General features: G+C 38.0%; 1 protein-coding gene and 1 pseudogene across 4 annotated transcripts in view; both read right to left on the bottom strand.

Moving 5' to 3' along the window:
• CNTN1 (contactin 1) overlaps positions 1 to 16,884 on the bottom strand; it is a 380,108-nt gene that overhangs the window by 336,043 nt on the left and 27,181 nt on the right. The gene's annotated exons all lie outside the window — the stretch shown is intronic.
• LOC144332693 (methionine aminopeptidase 1 pseudogene) lies at positions 372 to 1,143 on the bottom strand (annotated as a pseudogene).

The following is a 16,884-nucleotide window of genomic DNA, read 5'->3' as shown; positions in this document are numbered from 1 at the left end:
CCAACCAGTAGTTTGGCATAGCAGTGTACTACAAAATTCTCATGCCCTGCAACAGTCAGTCACCACTGGGAGCATGGCTACTTTTGCCATAATCTAAACTTTAAAAAGCCTGATAATGAGAAAATGGGTGTGTAGGAAGATTTAGAGGGAGGGAACAGCACTGAAAGGAGTTGAGCAATATTTCCTTTATTCTTCTCAGCTTTTTTAGACTCAAAACAAGTTCTTAAGGACACACATCAAATTGCTGTAGTCCTTTCTTCCTATAGTCAAAACAAAACAAAGGATAAAAAATGTCCCCTTCCTTTCTCTGCTCCCCCAAAAATGTGTAGTACAGTAAGAAGATACTATTGAGATGTGCTATTTTGAAGAAATTAAAATTGGGATATGTAGTGAGGCTGTACACTATCAAGTTGCCAGGTTAGCATTTCACAGCCAGTGTCTGTGACCAGCAAGGAGTGGTGGAACTGAGCAGACCACTTTCAATGTCTCCTCACTGCAGTCCAACCTTCTGGCTAGGATTCATCCTGCCATCCACCTTCACAAATCATTGGCTCAACTGTAAATACATAGCTTGACCGTATCACACCAACTGCTTTATTTTAGGCACAATGGAGTGCATTGGGGGCTGTATGAAAAAACTTGTGGACTCCATGCTCGCAATAGCTTCAAACAACTGAAACTTCATTTGCTTGGGCAGGCTTCTGAAATATGTTTCCCAATTCTCTGTATCAAACATCAGGTTTCACTGCATTGATGGCTTACATGAGGCACTCATATGTGGTCTGAACAAATTTCCATGTGTCCTCATCCATATTGCCAACAAAATATGTCTCAGTCATGTCCCCATAATAACCACTGCAATAAAGAGTGACGTTGACATTAACAATATCACCTTCTTCCAAGGAGTGTCTGGAATTCTGTGGGAAAGTATAATAATTCAGAGAAGGATAATAATTTATTGCAATGCATCCTAAGTGTACAGCATGGTCTGTTCCTTCAGTAGTTACACCTGGTTTAACCATCCCAGCAGCATTATCCAAAACTTCTCTAGCAGTTTAGATACAAGTCACATTCCTTTTGATCTTCAGATCAGAATAATTTAACTTGAGAAGTACCTTTAAGAGCCTGTTCAGATTCAGACATTCCCAAGGAATGATCAGTAAAATCTGGTCTTTGACTATAACTTGGCACCGGTCTTGTTGTCATCAGTGGATAATGTGGTCTAAGTTTACCAGTGTATGGATATTAACACTGGCCAACGGGTCAGTGTTAATACCACCTTCTACACTCCAGGAAGACACTTCTTGCTTTTCTTTTTCGTCTTTTGCTTTCTTATGTAGTAATTTGTGAGCAGCTCAATTTTCTTTGAAATATTCTGTGAGCAGAAGTGCAAGCCTTAGATGCCCAGTTGATGCAGGTGGGACAAGAGAGATTGGCCTGGGGACTCCAGCCATCTGTCTCCTTGGCCGTCATGCTGCCTGCCTGCTGGGAGAGCACTCACCCAGGAAGAGGAGGAGGAAGACGAAGCCTGTGCATCATTTTATACGTACTTTTTAATCTCTGTTATTTTCTAAGCATGATAAAATTGTAAAAGTCACTGTTTTCCTAAGAGTTAATAAAGAGAGTCACTTATCTCAAATGTAAAATGGGTTGATTTGGTAAACATTGTTGGTGTTCAGAGCCATTACAAATCCCACTTCTCATCTGCCTTCCTTTCCTATAGAATGTGGATAGCCAACATTTTTGCCAAGTCCTTACAACTAGGGTCTAGTTCTACCCAATGAGATATTAACAGAAGTCGCTAGGTAGCACTTCCAGGAAAGCTCTAGAAGAAGTCTTACAGAGCTTACTAGTAGTTGCCCTTTTTTTGGTCCTCTACTATTCTCCTTGTTCCTGCCTGGATATGGTCATTTGCCCAAAGGCTTAGCAGTCATCTTCAACATGAGGATGAAACCACACACTTAGGATACTATGGAGTGGGAGAGCAGGGAGAAAAAGCAGAGATACTTAAGAATGTCCTGGAGTTAATGCACAGATCTAAACTGCTTGCCTCTGGACTTCCTGTTTCATGGAAAAGAAAAAAAAAGCCTTTTCTTATTTACACTACTTTCATTAGGTTTTCTCATTCTAGCTGCTAAAATTAATGTTAATTGAAAGTATGGCTGTTGTTGATGTCAGTTCTCAACCCAGAATCCTTGTTACTAGTCAGCACAAATGTCTCCCAGCTACCATGAGAACATAGCTGCACTCTTCTCTGGGAAATTGTCCTGGCCTAAGAAGAATTCTATGCCTTACTCTGGGCATGACACACCAGCCAATGGTTTAGTGATAGGACAGTCCAAAAGCACTGCTGCTCTGCCTGAGGGCGGGACACCTCTACAGGGTCATTTGGATGCGAGTTTACATTGGGAGTGACTGAGACTAGACTTCAGTCTCTCATCCCGCCCGAACACATTATTCTATTTCCTTCACTTACAGATTTGTCCTGAGTATATTTCCTTAATAAATCACTTACATCTGGGAAGGCCTATCAAATCCAGTGCATATTTTTATGTTAGGATTTTTAATAAATATCCTATGTTTATTTTATAGATAAAGGGTGTAGCATGTGTAGTTTTTGCTTTTTTGATTTTTTCGACAATTTGTCTATGGCCTAATATAGGATTGATTTTGTCTGGATACGTGGAAATTTGAAAATAAAGTGGTTTTTTTCCCTAAATAATTTACAAGTTTAGGATATAAGTTAATCTTATTAGTTCTATCACTTAAATCCCATATGTTTATATTATTTATCATTTGAGTCTCCTTGTATTTATAACAGTTTCTTAAAATTTGCATGTACATTTTCTGACTCATGCAGGTCCATCCATTTTTTTTATCTGTGATGTACATTTTCTTACCATTTATAAAACTAATCTTCTACATTCCATTCATCCTCTTTGCTTTGAATTCTGTTATTTCTGCTTTTCATTTGCTTTATATTTGTCTGACATTCTTCTCATTTTATTTAAAGCTTTATTTCATTTTAAACATGACTAAAATTTTTTAAACTTTTCTCTTGTAAATAGCATATATCAGGATTTTTTTTTTGCCCCAATTTTACAGTCTTTGTTTTTTGCATTTTTTTTTGACACTTTGTCCTTGCAGGAGTGTAGTTAACCATCACATTTATTATACTGTATAACACATTTTAAAATAATATTTCCTCATATTCTTATTATTAGAAATTTTTAACTATTATAATAAAAAAGAACATGAGGAAGCATTTTAAAGAAATAATTTTATTGTTAGAATTTTTAAATTATAGTAAGACTTTTTAATTAGATTAAAAATCAGATTAGAATTTATTTAATTTTATTTAGATTTTTCTTAATTTTATATAATGTTTACATTCTAATAAAAACATGCGAATTTTAAATATAAGTATTTTAAAGAAAATATGTAATACATTATAAAACTTGTGATGGCTAGCTTACTTTAATTCATTTTCCTTTATTAGTTTGTCTACTGATTTTGAAGGCAAACATTCTATTTTTATTCCAACAGAGTTTTTTAAAAATTGAAAGAAATTTCACATCTTTTATTGGTATTATTAATTAAAAAAGAAAAGAATTATTGAATTATCCCTTGATATGGTTTGGCTCTGCCTCCCCACCTAAATCTCACTTGGAATTGTAATCCCTATAATCCCCATTTGTCAAGGGTGGGGCCAGGTGGAGGTAATTGGATCATGGAGGTGGTTTCCCCCATGCTGTTCTGGAGATAGTGAGTCTCAGGAGATCTGATGGTTGTAGAAGCACCTGGAATTTCCCCTGCTTGCACTCACTCCATCCTGCCACCCTGTGAAGAAGGTGCCTGCTTCTCCTTTGTCTTCCGCCATGATCGTAAGTTTCCTGAGGTCTTGCCAGCCATGCAAAACTGTGAGTCAATGAAACCTCTTTCCTTTATAAACTACCCAGTCTGGGGTACTTCTTCATAGTAGTGTGAGAATGAACTAATACATCCCTTTTATCAAATTTCTTCATATATACTATTTAAAAGCCAGAACATAGTTTCTGAATTGTTTTAACATTTTTATTTTTCCAAAATATTTTAATATTTGTATTACTTTTTACCATATCAGCAATAATAAAGAATAGTTATATTCTAATTCTGGAGTGGGTGGGTGAAATTTATTTTCTTCTGTTTGCCACATTCTTTCCCCCTCCCCAGTCATTAAACAAAGGTTTTATTATTCTTGAAATGTTAGATATTTTACCATACCTGTGTATTGATGTCTTCTCATCAGTTATTACTATGCAAATGCTGACTCAAGACTTCCTTGAACTCATGAAACGTTTTTTTTCCTACTATTTTAAATTATTGCTTCTCCTGTTTGCTCTGGTGGGTTTTGTTTTTGTTTTTTTTTTTTTTTTAATTGAATGCCTAATAAACACCTATTTAATCTCAGAGCTCTGGCCTCCTATGTCAAAGAAATATTGTACTGGACAAATTTAACCAGGCAAGAAAAACTTTACTCAAGACTATTGCAATAGCGGAAAGGGATTAAACTCAACCTCACCAAAACAATAAGCGAGAGAGATTTTAAGAGCTGAGGTGAGCTAGTGGACATGTACTGAAGGATGTCATGGTGAGGCTGGTGATTAGGTCAACTGTGTTTGCTAATTTGCACTTGTTGAAATTAGGTTCTACTCTCCTATAGAAACTAAGAGATAGGGGTAGGGGCACTATCTTCCTTAATGATTACATTTCAAAGGGATGGCTCCCAGGTCCTTGAGAAAGATATTTCTGGATTGCAAAACTGGCTAGAGGCTGGGCTGGAAAAAAGATTTATGTACATCTCAAAGGGACAGAGAATTTTCAATTACAAGTGTTGTTGTTGTTGTTTTGAGACAGTTTCACTTTTGTTGCCCAGGCTGGAGTGCAATGGTGTGATCTCAGCTCACAACCTCCGCCTCTCAGGTTCAAGTGATTCTCCTGCCTCAGCCTCCTGAGTAGCTGGGATTACATGCATGCGCCACCACGCCTGGCTAATTTTGTGTTTTTAGTAGACACGAGGTTTCTCCATGTTAGCGAGGCTGGTCTTGAACTCCCGACCTCAGGTGATCTGCCCGCCTCTGCCTCCCAAAGTACTGGGATTACAGGCATGAGCCACCACACCTGGCCCGATTACAAGTTTTCTAAAGTAAATCCCCTAGAAAAGGAGGTAAGGGGCCTGAGACTTCGGAAGAAGCCAGTTTAGTCAAGCTAAGTGGAACTTAAGCCTGTCTTGTTCACAGTCATTTGTCTTCTGTAATTTGGGTCTCCTTATATTTTCCTGAGTTCCAGGAGTATTTCCTGAACTTGTTATCTACATGGCCGATTTGGTAAAATTCCATCAATGATCTCTATTTTCTTTCACGTTTTAAATGTAGCAATAGTGCTTTTCATTCCATACAATCTCTCATTGTTTCAGAGCATTTTCTCATCCATGATTCTTATTCTACCTTAATTGGAAAAGCATTGGTTTATTTCTGATACCAACACAATAAATTCAAAAATTCTTTATCGTGTCTTGTAGTAACCAATGTATAAATCTACACTGTCTTATTTTAAATATCACTATCTTTTGAACCAAAGTAAGTGTTCTTCTGTTTGCTCATGATCACAGAGGACAGTCTGTGTATTTTCAATACTCAGTATTGAGATAGGTTCTTCCAAAAAACTTATGTATCTATTTCCAAATATTTCTAGCACAAATGAAAGGACAATGAACTAGTTTAAAATTCTTTTATTTTTATTTTGCTAGTCAGGAGATCCAATAGCCTAGGGTAGTGGCAGACAGAAATTGAGTTGTGTTGGAAGTCAGGACAAGATCTATTAGCCTATATTGAAGCTGAGTTTTCTTTTTCTCTGTTTGTTGAAGAAATCAGTAGTTAGATGAGCCAAGCCTCTATTCTATGCCTGAAAGACACTCTTGTAGAAATCCAGGGATTGTAGTGGTGCCCTCTCTTTGTTCCCAGAATATGCCAGAATCTGACCATAACTGGCTTTTAAGAGAAAGGATTAGCAAACTTCTGCTAGTATCTGGGACCGACTTACCCATGAGTCAGGCACAGCAGGCACAGTGCCTAGGGTACATGTTACATTTAGAGGTTCAAAAATGTTCTAATTTGTCTTAAAATTAGAAATGAAAAATATAATTATAATGAATATATAATAATGAATCCAGCCTGGACATACAAGGAATAGTATATATAAAATAATGAATATATAATAATGAATCCAGCCTTTATATCAAGACAGAATATAATTTGTAATTCTCTCTGTCTCTGCCTCTCCTTTATAATTTATAACTATCTTTCTCTTTCTATTGGAAGAAGAGGCCCAGGCACTTAGAAGTGTCTAGGGTCCGTGAAAGTCATAATGAAGCCCTGCTACCATCTCTTCCACTTGCCTTTTGGATAAACCATTTAAACACATGCAGATATTCTTGATCACATTAGTAGTTCCTTCAAACTAGTATGACTTCACTATATCTAGCAGAAATATGTCAGAGTTTCTAGTTGTGAATATAACCCGTTGCCATATATCCCCTGTTTTTCTATCTTGTTGCTTACTATGGTACAATCCTAATAGGGCAAAAGGTGTGATCACTTCATGCCTGTAATGAACAACAGAGCTATAAAAGTTTCAGTCACCTATGATAAGTCCATGAATAACACATCAAGTGTTACATAAAACACTTTGAAAAACAAATCTGAGATAATAAAGTATATATTCTTTCAAAGCTCAAAACCACTCAGACGAACATTTATACAGCCATATTCCATTTAGCTCCAGTTTCCTCCACTTTCTGGAAAAATTCTGAAGGTTCAGTCTGGAAGTCTCATGAGAGTCATCTTGGAGGATTTCAGGTTAATAAAACTGAAAGTGTAAAGCAGCTGAGGTTGGCTTCTTTACCAGACAACTACTTTGGTTATTAGAGATGAAATCTTAAAAGATTGTGGAACAATGTAGCCCAGCAAAGGGAAATCGAATATGCAATGAAAATAATGATCTTGAATAGCTAAGAATTAATTATGTAGAATTCCACAGCCTAAAAACATCATCTGCTAGGCCTGGATGGAACAGCTTCCAGATAAGGAGCGAAGTCGGCCTGCCTCCTCAGTGCCAGGCTCCTGCTAGTACATGCGCTATCCCATGTCATCCTCTAACAGCTCTCTATGGCAGCTACTTTTATTATTAATATTTCACAGGCAATAAAGCAGGCTGAGAGATTTTAAGTAACTTGCCTAAGTCAGATCTAGTAAGGCGAGCGTGAAAGCCAACAAATTCTATTGGGTTCTTTGCTCTAAACTGATTACACTACTCTATCTTCAAAACACCTTTCCTTTACATAGGAAAAAAAACCGCATTTGTTGGAGGGCTCTCATGAAAATTTTACTGCCTAATATACGTTTTCCTTCAGCATATATGCAGAAGTTTTCTTACTGACTGTGGTTTCGCTTTATTTTAGTAAGAAATAAATTCATATATGCTTAGAAAAGAGAGAACCAGTTCTATTACTCTCTGAAATATTTTACATTACTAGACTTATTCTACATTAACACTGCTTTTCTCCTGTACCACAAAATCCATACTATATATAATATATATAAAACATGGATTGTGTGTGTGTGAGTGTGTGCGTATGTATGTATGTATGTGTATATATCGGCCAACTGATAGACTTTCAGTAACTATTTTGACTCTCTGTTTGAGAGTGGAGTTTACTGTCATGCATCTCAATAAACTACAAGTGGCTTGAAGACATGGATAATATCTAAGAGACCTACAACCACTTTTCCAAAGCTCACAGGGCCAGATATGTTTTGGACCTAGATATTTTTTATAATTTTCAGAAACGTGTGTATATATGTATATACACATATTTGGAATAACAACCTATAATCAAAGACATCCATATTTCTTCAGCAAAAACTGTGAATATTATGAATATTCACAGAAAGTGGAATAGATAAGATATAAATTGCCTTAAACCAGTTCAGAACAGGTTATCTTAACAAATGAGTTCAGGTCAAGATCAGATTTTGTCACCAAATGAGTCATAGACACTGCATGTTTAGTTTGAATTTCCATATTATAAGGCAGGAAATGTGGACCTGTACTTCTTTTGTACCCTGCATAGCTCCCCTACAAGGTGTTTGTTAGCTGATGGAGAAGTCTGTTGTTCCCCACGGCTCAGATTAATGTAATATGTCCCAATTCAGCAGACATCATCCTTCATGATAAATTATAAAAATGAATATATTAAGTTTTGAGATTGGGAATCAGAGTCGAATTTTTCTTTGGCATTTCTCTTTGGCAGGGAAAATAAGTTGATGTTTTTAGAGATCTTTATATGACATTAAGAACCTTAAAACCTAGAAAAAAGGGTTCTATATATATATATATATATATATAAAGGTGATCCTGAATATTTTTATAGTCACCATCTATGTAGCTTATTTGCCATTAGGGGGCAGAGAATGTGATAAGAATCATGACAAACTGGCACATGAGATTTCTATGAAAGAGGACAGAGATGGAACGCATTACATCCTTTATGTAAGTATCACTGTCTGAAACATAATTCTAATAAGTGAGATATCTAGATGAATGTGATGCCTGGGATTCGGAAAGAGGAGAGAGAGATTCAACTAATGCATTTGTTTTCTTAAATGAGGAAACACATATTTCACTTTATATTTTACATATTCATAGCTGGATTTCAGTTTAAACAATCTGACTATATATATATATATATATATACACATATATATATACACACACACACACACACGTGTATATATGTGTGTGTATACATATATATATATCTTTTTTGTTTGTTTTTTTGAGACAGAGTCTTGCTCTGTCAACAGGCTGGAGTGCAGTGGCACAATCTCTGCTCACTGCAACCTCTGACTCCCTGGTTCAAGGGATTCTCCTGCCTCAGCCTCCTGAGTATCTGGGATTATAGTCACACACCACCATGCCCAGATAATTTTTTTGTATTTCTAGTAGAGACAGGGTTTCACCATGTTGTCCAGGATGGTCTTCATCTCCTGATCTCGTGATCTACTGCATTAGCCTCCCAAAGTAGTGGGATTACAGGCGTGGACCACCACGCCTGGCCTGACAATAATTTTTTAATTACACAAAAAAAGTTATGATGCTTAAACTTTCAAGGAGATTTATAATATGATTCAATTATTAATCTACTGTATTGTCTTTGCATTTCAAATACAATTCAATTCTCAAAAACACAAAACAGTCACACAAATGAAATGGTATTTGACTCTGTACCTTAATTCACTGGTTGTACTGCATGACTCTTGTGTGTGTATACACATACACACCCACACCCCTTTCAGATGGGTGTTACTTATCCTGTGATCTAGCATAGTATTTAACAATGAAACAAGCATACTCTTAATTAAGTCTTTAAAAGTCAATGGAATTGCCTCATCTGGGAAGCACAAGGGGGAAGGGAATTGCTTTTCCTAGCCAAAGGAAATTGAGACACACAATGCCTGGAAAATCGGGTCACTCCCACCCTAATACTGTGCTTTACCAAGGGTCTTAGCAAAGGGCACACCAGGAGATTATATCCTACACCTGGCCTGGAGGGTCCCACGCCCACAGAGCCTCCCTCATTGCTAGCACAGCAGTTTGAGATCTAACTGCAAGGCATCATTGAGGCTGGGGGAGGGGCGCCCGCCATTGCTGAGGCTTAAGTAGGTAAACAAAGCCCCCTGGAAGCTCGAATTGGGTGGAGCCCACCACAGCTAAGGAGGCCTGCCAGCCTCTGTAGGCTCCACCTCTGGGGACTAGGCATAGCTAAACAAAAAGCAGCAGAAACCTCTGCAGATGTAAATGTCCCTGTCTGACAGCTTTGAAGAGAGCAGTGGTTCTCCCAACACGGAGCTTGATATCTGAGAACGGACAGACTGCCTGCTCAAGTGCGTCCCTGACCCCTGAGTAGCCTAACTGGGAGACATCCCCCACTAGGTGCACACCAACACCTCACACCTCACAGGACTGGGTACACCCCTGAGACGAAGCTTCCAGAGCAAGAATCACACAGCAACACTCGCTGTTCAGCAATATTCTATCTTCTGCAGCCTCCGCTGCTGATACCCAGGCAAACAGGGTCTGGAGTGGACCTCAAGCAAACTCCAAAAGACCTACAGCTGAGGGTCCTGACTGTTAGAAGGAAAACTAACAAACAGAAAGGACACCCACACCAAAACCCCATCAGTACATCACCATCATCAAAGACCAGAGGCAGATAAAACCACAAAGATGGGGAAAAAGCAGTGCAGAAAAGCTGGAAATTCAAAAAATCAGAGTGCATATCCCCCTCCAAAGGAACGCAGGTCATCGCCAGCAATGGAACAAAGCTGGATGGAGAATGACTTTGACGAGTTGAGAGAAGAAGGCTTCAGTCAATCAAACTTCTCAGAGCTAAAGGAAGAACTACGTAACCAGCACAAAGAAATTAAAAACCTTGAAAAAAGAATGGATGAATGGATAACTAGAATAATCAATGCAGAGAAGACCTTAACAGAACTGATAGAGATGAAAACCATGACACGAGAACTACGTGACAAATGCACAAGCTTCAGTAACCGACTCGATCAACTGGAAGAAAGAGTATCAGTGATTGAAGATCAAATGAATGAAATGAAGCGAGAAGAGAAGTGTAGAGAAAAAAGAGTAAAAAGAAATGAACAAAGCCTCCAAGAAATACGGGATTATGTGAAAAGACCAAATCTACGTCTGATTGGTGTGCCTGAACGTGACAGGGAAAATGGAACCAAGTTGGAAAACACTCTGCAGGATATCATCCAGGAGAATTTCCCCAACCTAGTAAGGCAGGCCAACATTCAAATTCAGGAAATACAGAGAACGCCACAAAGATACTCCTCGAGAAGAGCAACTCGAAGACACATAATTGTCAGATTCACCAAAGTTGAAATGAAGGAAAAAATGTTAAGGGCAGCCAGAGAGAAATGTCGGGTTACCCACAAAGGGAAGCCCATCAGACTAACAGCAGATCTCTCGGCAGAATCTCTGCAAGCCAGAAGAGAGTGGGGACCAATATTCAACATTCTTAAAGAAAAGAATTTTCAACCCAGAATTTCATATCCAGCCAAACTAAGTTTCATAAGTGAAGGAGAAATAAAATCCTTCACAGACAAGCAAATGCATAGAGACTTTGTCACCACCAGGCCTGCCCTACAAGAGATCCTGAAGTAAGCACTAAACATGGAAAGGAAAAACCGGTACCAGCCATTGCAAAAACATGCCAAAATGTAAAGTCCATCGATGCTAGGAAGAAACTGCATCAACTAACGGGCAAAATAACCAGCTAATATCATAACGACAGAATCAAGTTCACACATAACAATATTAACCTTAAATGTAAATAGACTAAATGGTCCAATTAAAAGACACAGACTGGCAAATTGGATAAAGAGGCAAAACCATCTCACATGCAGAGACAGATATAGGCTCAAAATAAAGGGATGGAGGAAGATCTACCAAGCAAATGGAAAACAAAAATAAAGCAGGGGTTGCAATCCTAGTCTCTGATAAAACAGACTTTAAGCCATCAAAGATCAAAAGAGATAAAGAAGGCCATTACATAATGGTAAAGGGATCAATTCATCAGGAAGAGCTAACTATCCCAAATATATATGCACCTAATACAGGAGCACCCAGATTCATAAAGAAAGTCCTTAGAGACTTACAAAGAGACTTAGACTTCCATACAATAATAATGGGAGACTTTAACAACCAACTGTCAACACTAGACAGATGAACAAGACAGAAAGTTAACAAGGATAAACAGGAATTGAACTTGACTCTGCACCAAGTGGACCTAATAGACATCTACAGAACTCTCCACCCCAAATCAACAAAATATACATTCTTCTCACCACCACATTGCACTTATTCCAAAATTGACCACATAGTTGGAAGTAAAGCACTCCTCAGCAAATGTAAAAGAACAGAAATTATAACAAACAGTCTCTCAGACCACAGTGCAATCAAACTAGAACTCAGGACTAAGAAACGCACTCAAAATTGCTCAACTACAATGAAACTGAACAATCTGCTCCTGAATGACTACTGGGTACATAACGAAATGAAGGCAGAAATAAAGATGTTCTTTGAAACCAATGAGAACAAAGATACAACATACCAGAATCTCTGGGACACATTTAAAGCAGTGTGTAGAGGGAAATTTATAGCACTAAATGCCCACAAGAGAAAGCAGGAAAGATCTAGAATTGACACCCTAACGTCACAATTAAAAGGACTAGAGAAGCAAGAGCAAACACATTCAAAAGCTAGCAGAAGGCAAGAAATAACTAAGATCAGAGCAGAACTGAAGGAGATAGAGACACAAAAAAACCTCCAAAAAATCAATCAATCCAGGAGCTGTTTTTTTGAAAAGATCAACAAAATTGATAGACCACTAGCAAGACTAATAAAGAAGAAAAGAGAGAAGAATCAAATAGATGCAATAAAAAATGATAAAGGGGATATCACCACCGACCCCACAGAAATACAAACTACCATCAGAGAATACTATAAACACCTCTATGCAAATAAACTCGAAAACCTAGAAGAAATGGATAATTTCCTGGACACTTACACTCTTCCAAGACTAAACCAGGAAGAAGTTGAATCCCTAAATAGACCAATAGCAGGCTCTGAAATTGAGGCAATAATTAATAGCCTACCAACCAAAAATCATCCAGGATCAGATGGATTCACAGCCAAATTCTACCAGAGGTACAAGGAGGAGCTGGTACCATTCCTTCTGAAACTATTCCAATCAATAAAAAAGAGGGAATACTCCCTAACTCATTTTATGAGGCCAACATCATCCTGATACCAAAGCCTGGCAGAGACACAACAAAAAAAGAGAATTTTAGACCAATATCCCTGATGAACATTGATGCAAAAATCCTCATTAAAATACTGGCAAACAGAATCCAGCAGCACATCAAAAAGCTTATCCACCATGATCAAGTTGGCTTCATCCCTGGGATGCAAGGCTGGTTCAACATACACAAATCAATAAATGTAATCCAGTATATAAACAGAACCAAAGACAAAAACCACATGATTATCTCAAAAGATGCAGAAAAGACCTTTGACAAAATTCAACAGCCCTTCATGCTGAAAACTCTCAATAAATTTGGTATTCATGGAACGTATCTCAAAATAATAAGAGCTATTTATGACAAACCCACAGCCAATATCATACTGAATGGGCAAAAAACTGGAAGCATTCCCTTTGAAAATTGGCACAAGACAGGGATGGCCTCTCTCACCACTCCTATTCAACATAGTGTTGGAAGTTCTGGCTAGGGCAGTCAGTCAAGAGAAAGAAATCAAGGGTATTCAGTTAGGAAAAGAAGAAGTCAAATTGTCCCTCTTTGCAGATGACATGATTGTATATTTAGAAAACCCCCTTGTCTCAGCCAGAAATCTCCTTAAGCTGATAAGCAACTTCAACAAAGTCTCAGGATACAAAATCAATGTGCAAAAATCACAAGCATTCTTATACACCAGTAACAGACAAACAGAGAACCAAATCAGGAATGAACTCCCATTCACAATAGCTTCAAAGAGAATAAAATACCTAGGTATCCAACTTACAAGGGATGTAAGTGACCTCTTCAAGGAGAACTACAAACCACTGCTCAGTGAAATAAAAGAGGACACAAACAAATGGAAGAACATACCATGCTCATGGATAGGAAGAATCAATATTGTGAAAATGGCCATACTGCCCAAGGTAATTTACAGATTCAATGCCATCCCCATTAAGCTACCAATGAGTTTCTTCACAGAATTGAAAAAAACTGCTTCATATGGAACCAAAAATGAGCCCGCATTGCCAAGACAATCCTAAGCCAAAAGAACAAAGCTGGAGGCATCACGCTACCTGACTTCAAACTATACTACAAGGCTACAGTAACCAAAACAGCATGGTACTGGGACCAAAACAGAGATATAGACCAATGGAAAAGTACAGAGTCCTCAGAAATAATACCACACATCTACAGCCATCTGATCTTTGACAAACCTGAGAAAAACAAGAAATGGGGAAAGGATTCCCTATTTAATAAATGGTGCTGGGAAAATTGGCTAGCCATAACTAGAAAGCTAAAACTGGATCCTTTCCTTACTCCTTATAAGAAGATTAACTCAAGATGGATTAGAGACTTAAATGTTAGACCTAGGCCGGGCACAGTGGCTCAAGCCTGTAATCCCAGCACTTTGGGAGGCTGAGACGGGTGGATCACAAAGTCAGGAGATCAAGACCATCCTGGCTAACACAGTGAAACCCCGTCTCTACTAAAAAATACAAAAAACTAGCCAGGCGAGGTGGCGGGCGCCTGTAGTCCCAGCTACTCGGGAGGCTGAGGCAGGAGAATGGTGTAAACCTGGGAGGCAGAGCTTGCAGTGAGCTGAGATCCGGCCACTGCACTCCAGCCTGAGCGACAAAGCGAGACTCCATCTCAAAAAAAAAAAAAAAAAAAAAAAAAGTTAGACCTAAAACCATAAAAACCCTAGAAGAAAACCTAGGTAATACCATTCAGGACATAGGCATGGGCAAGTACTTCATGTCTAAAACACCAAAAGCAACGGCAACAAAAGCCAAAATTGACAAATGGGATCTAATTAAACTAAACAGCTTCTGCACAGCAAAAGAAACTACCATCAGAGTGAACAGGCAACCTACAGAATGGAAGAAAATTTTTGCAATCTACTCATTAGACAAAGGGCTAATATCCAGAACCTACAAAGAACTCAAACAAATTTACAAGAAAAAAATCAAACAACCCCATCAAAAAGTGGGCAAGGATATAAACAGATACTTCTCAAAAGAAGACATTTATACACCCAACAGACACATGAAAATATGCTTATCATCCCTCGCCATCAGAGAAATGCTAATCAAAACCACAATGAGATACCATCTCATACCACTTAGAATGGCAATCATTAAAAAATCAGGAAACAACAGGTGCCGGAGAGGATGTGGAGAAATAGGAACACTTTTACACTGTTGGTGGGACTGTAAACTAGTTCAACCATGTGGAAAACAGTGTGGCGATTCCTCAAGCATCTAGAACTAGAAATACCATTTGACCCAGCCATCCCATTACTAGGTATATACCCAAAGGATTATAAATCATGCTGCTATAAAGACACATGCACACGTATGTTTATTGCGGCACTATTCACAATAGCAAAGACTTGGAACCAACCCCAATGTCCATCAATGATAGACTGGATTAAGAAAATGTGGCACATATACACCATGGAATACTATGCAGCCATAAAAAAGGATGAGTTTGTGTCCTTTGTAGGGACATGGATGCAGCTGGAAACCATCATTCTTAGCAAACTATCACAAGAACAGAAAACCAAACACCGCATGTTCTTACTCATAGGTGGGAATTGAACAGCAAGAACACTTGGACACAGGGTGGGGAACATCACACACCAGGGCCTATTGTAGGGAGGGGAGAAGGGGGAGGGATAGCATTAGGAGATATAACTAATGTAAATGACGAGTTAATGGGTGCAGCACACCAACATGGCACATGTATACTTATGTAACAAATCTGCACATTGTGCACATATACCCTAGAACTTAAAGTATAATAAAAAATAAAATAAAAGTCAATAAAAAAACTAGTCCTGAAGAGACCAAATTAATACCAATAAATATGTTTTTCAAAACTTACTCTTTTGATTCTAACATATTTTAGAGATAAATATAGGTGTAAATAAAAACAAATAGTCTAATTCTTAGACTAGTCATGAGTAGACAAGTCTAAGAAAGACACATTAGATTGGGCGCGGTGGCTCACGCCTGTATTCCCATCACTTTGGGAGGCCAAGGTGGTCGGATCAAGAGGTCAGGAGTTCAAGACCAGCCTGACCAACATGGTAAAACCCCATCTCTACTAAAAATACAAAAAAAAAAAAAAAATTAGCCAGGCATGGTGGCATGCACCTATAATCCCAGCTACTCAGGAGGCTGAGAAGGGAGAATTGCTTGAATCCAGGAGGCGGAGGTTGCAGTGAGCCGTGATTGCGCCACTGCACTCCAACCGGGGCAACAGAGCGAGAGCAAGACTCCATCTCAAAAAAAAAAAAAACATCAAAGTAGTCTGACCACCAGACCACCAAAATAAGTCTTTTAGCAAACTCTACTCTTTTAACTTTGTGTGGTACTAACACATGGTAAATACTTAATAGATATTTGCTTTGTTGTCTGAGATCTACAGCTACATAGCAAGCATGTTATGTGTTTCATTTGAACCATGCAAGAATATACTGAGCAAATAAGGATGATATATTTTATTGATCTCAAAGCACAATAAGATCATTCAAGTTTCACAATTACACATGGAATATAGTTAAGGTTTCAGTCTTCATTCAAAGATAGATTCTCTTTTTCATAAAAGCCACTACTTCTTTTCTTTCAGTTGTGACATTTAGTAACTCTTTTGTAAGCCCGATCATCAGGTTAAGAAGGACAACTACTTAGAATTTCCTCACAAAAAGCTTAGAAATTATAAAGCACTTTTTGAGCTTAATGAAGTTTATGATGTCTAAATGCTTAGGCCTATACATAAAGCTTCCCTAAATACCATACTCCAAAAATACAACTATCCTGAATCTTAAATCAAAGTGACGATTAATTCATCTTCCCGTTGTGTTCACATATTACTGATTTATTTAGCAAACTCTAATATTATAAAAAAAGAATACCCATAAATTACATTATTTCCTTTGGTGACTCAGCAACTGTTAATTTTT

Source organism: Macaca mulatta, chromosome 11, assembly GCF_049350105.2.
Source record: "Macaca mulatta isolate MMU2019108-1 chromosome 11, T2T-MMU8v2.0, whole genome shotgun sequence".
NCBI classification, from domain to species: domain Eukaryota; kingdom Metazoa; phylum Chordata; class Mammalia; order Primates; family Cercopithecidae; genus Macaca; species Macaca mulatta.
This window is presented reverse-complemented; position numbering and strand designations above follow the sequence as displayed.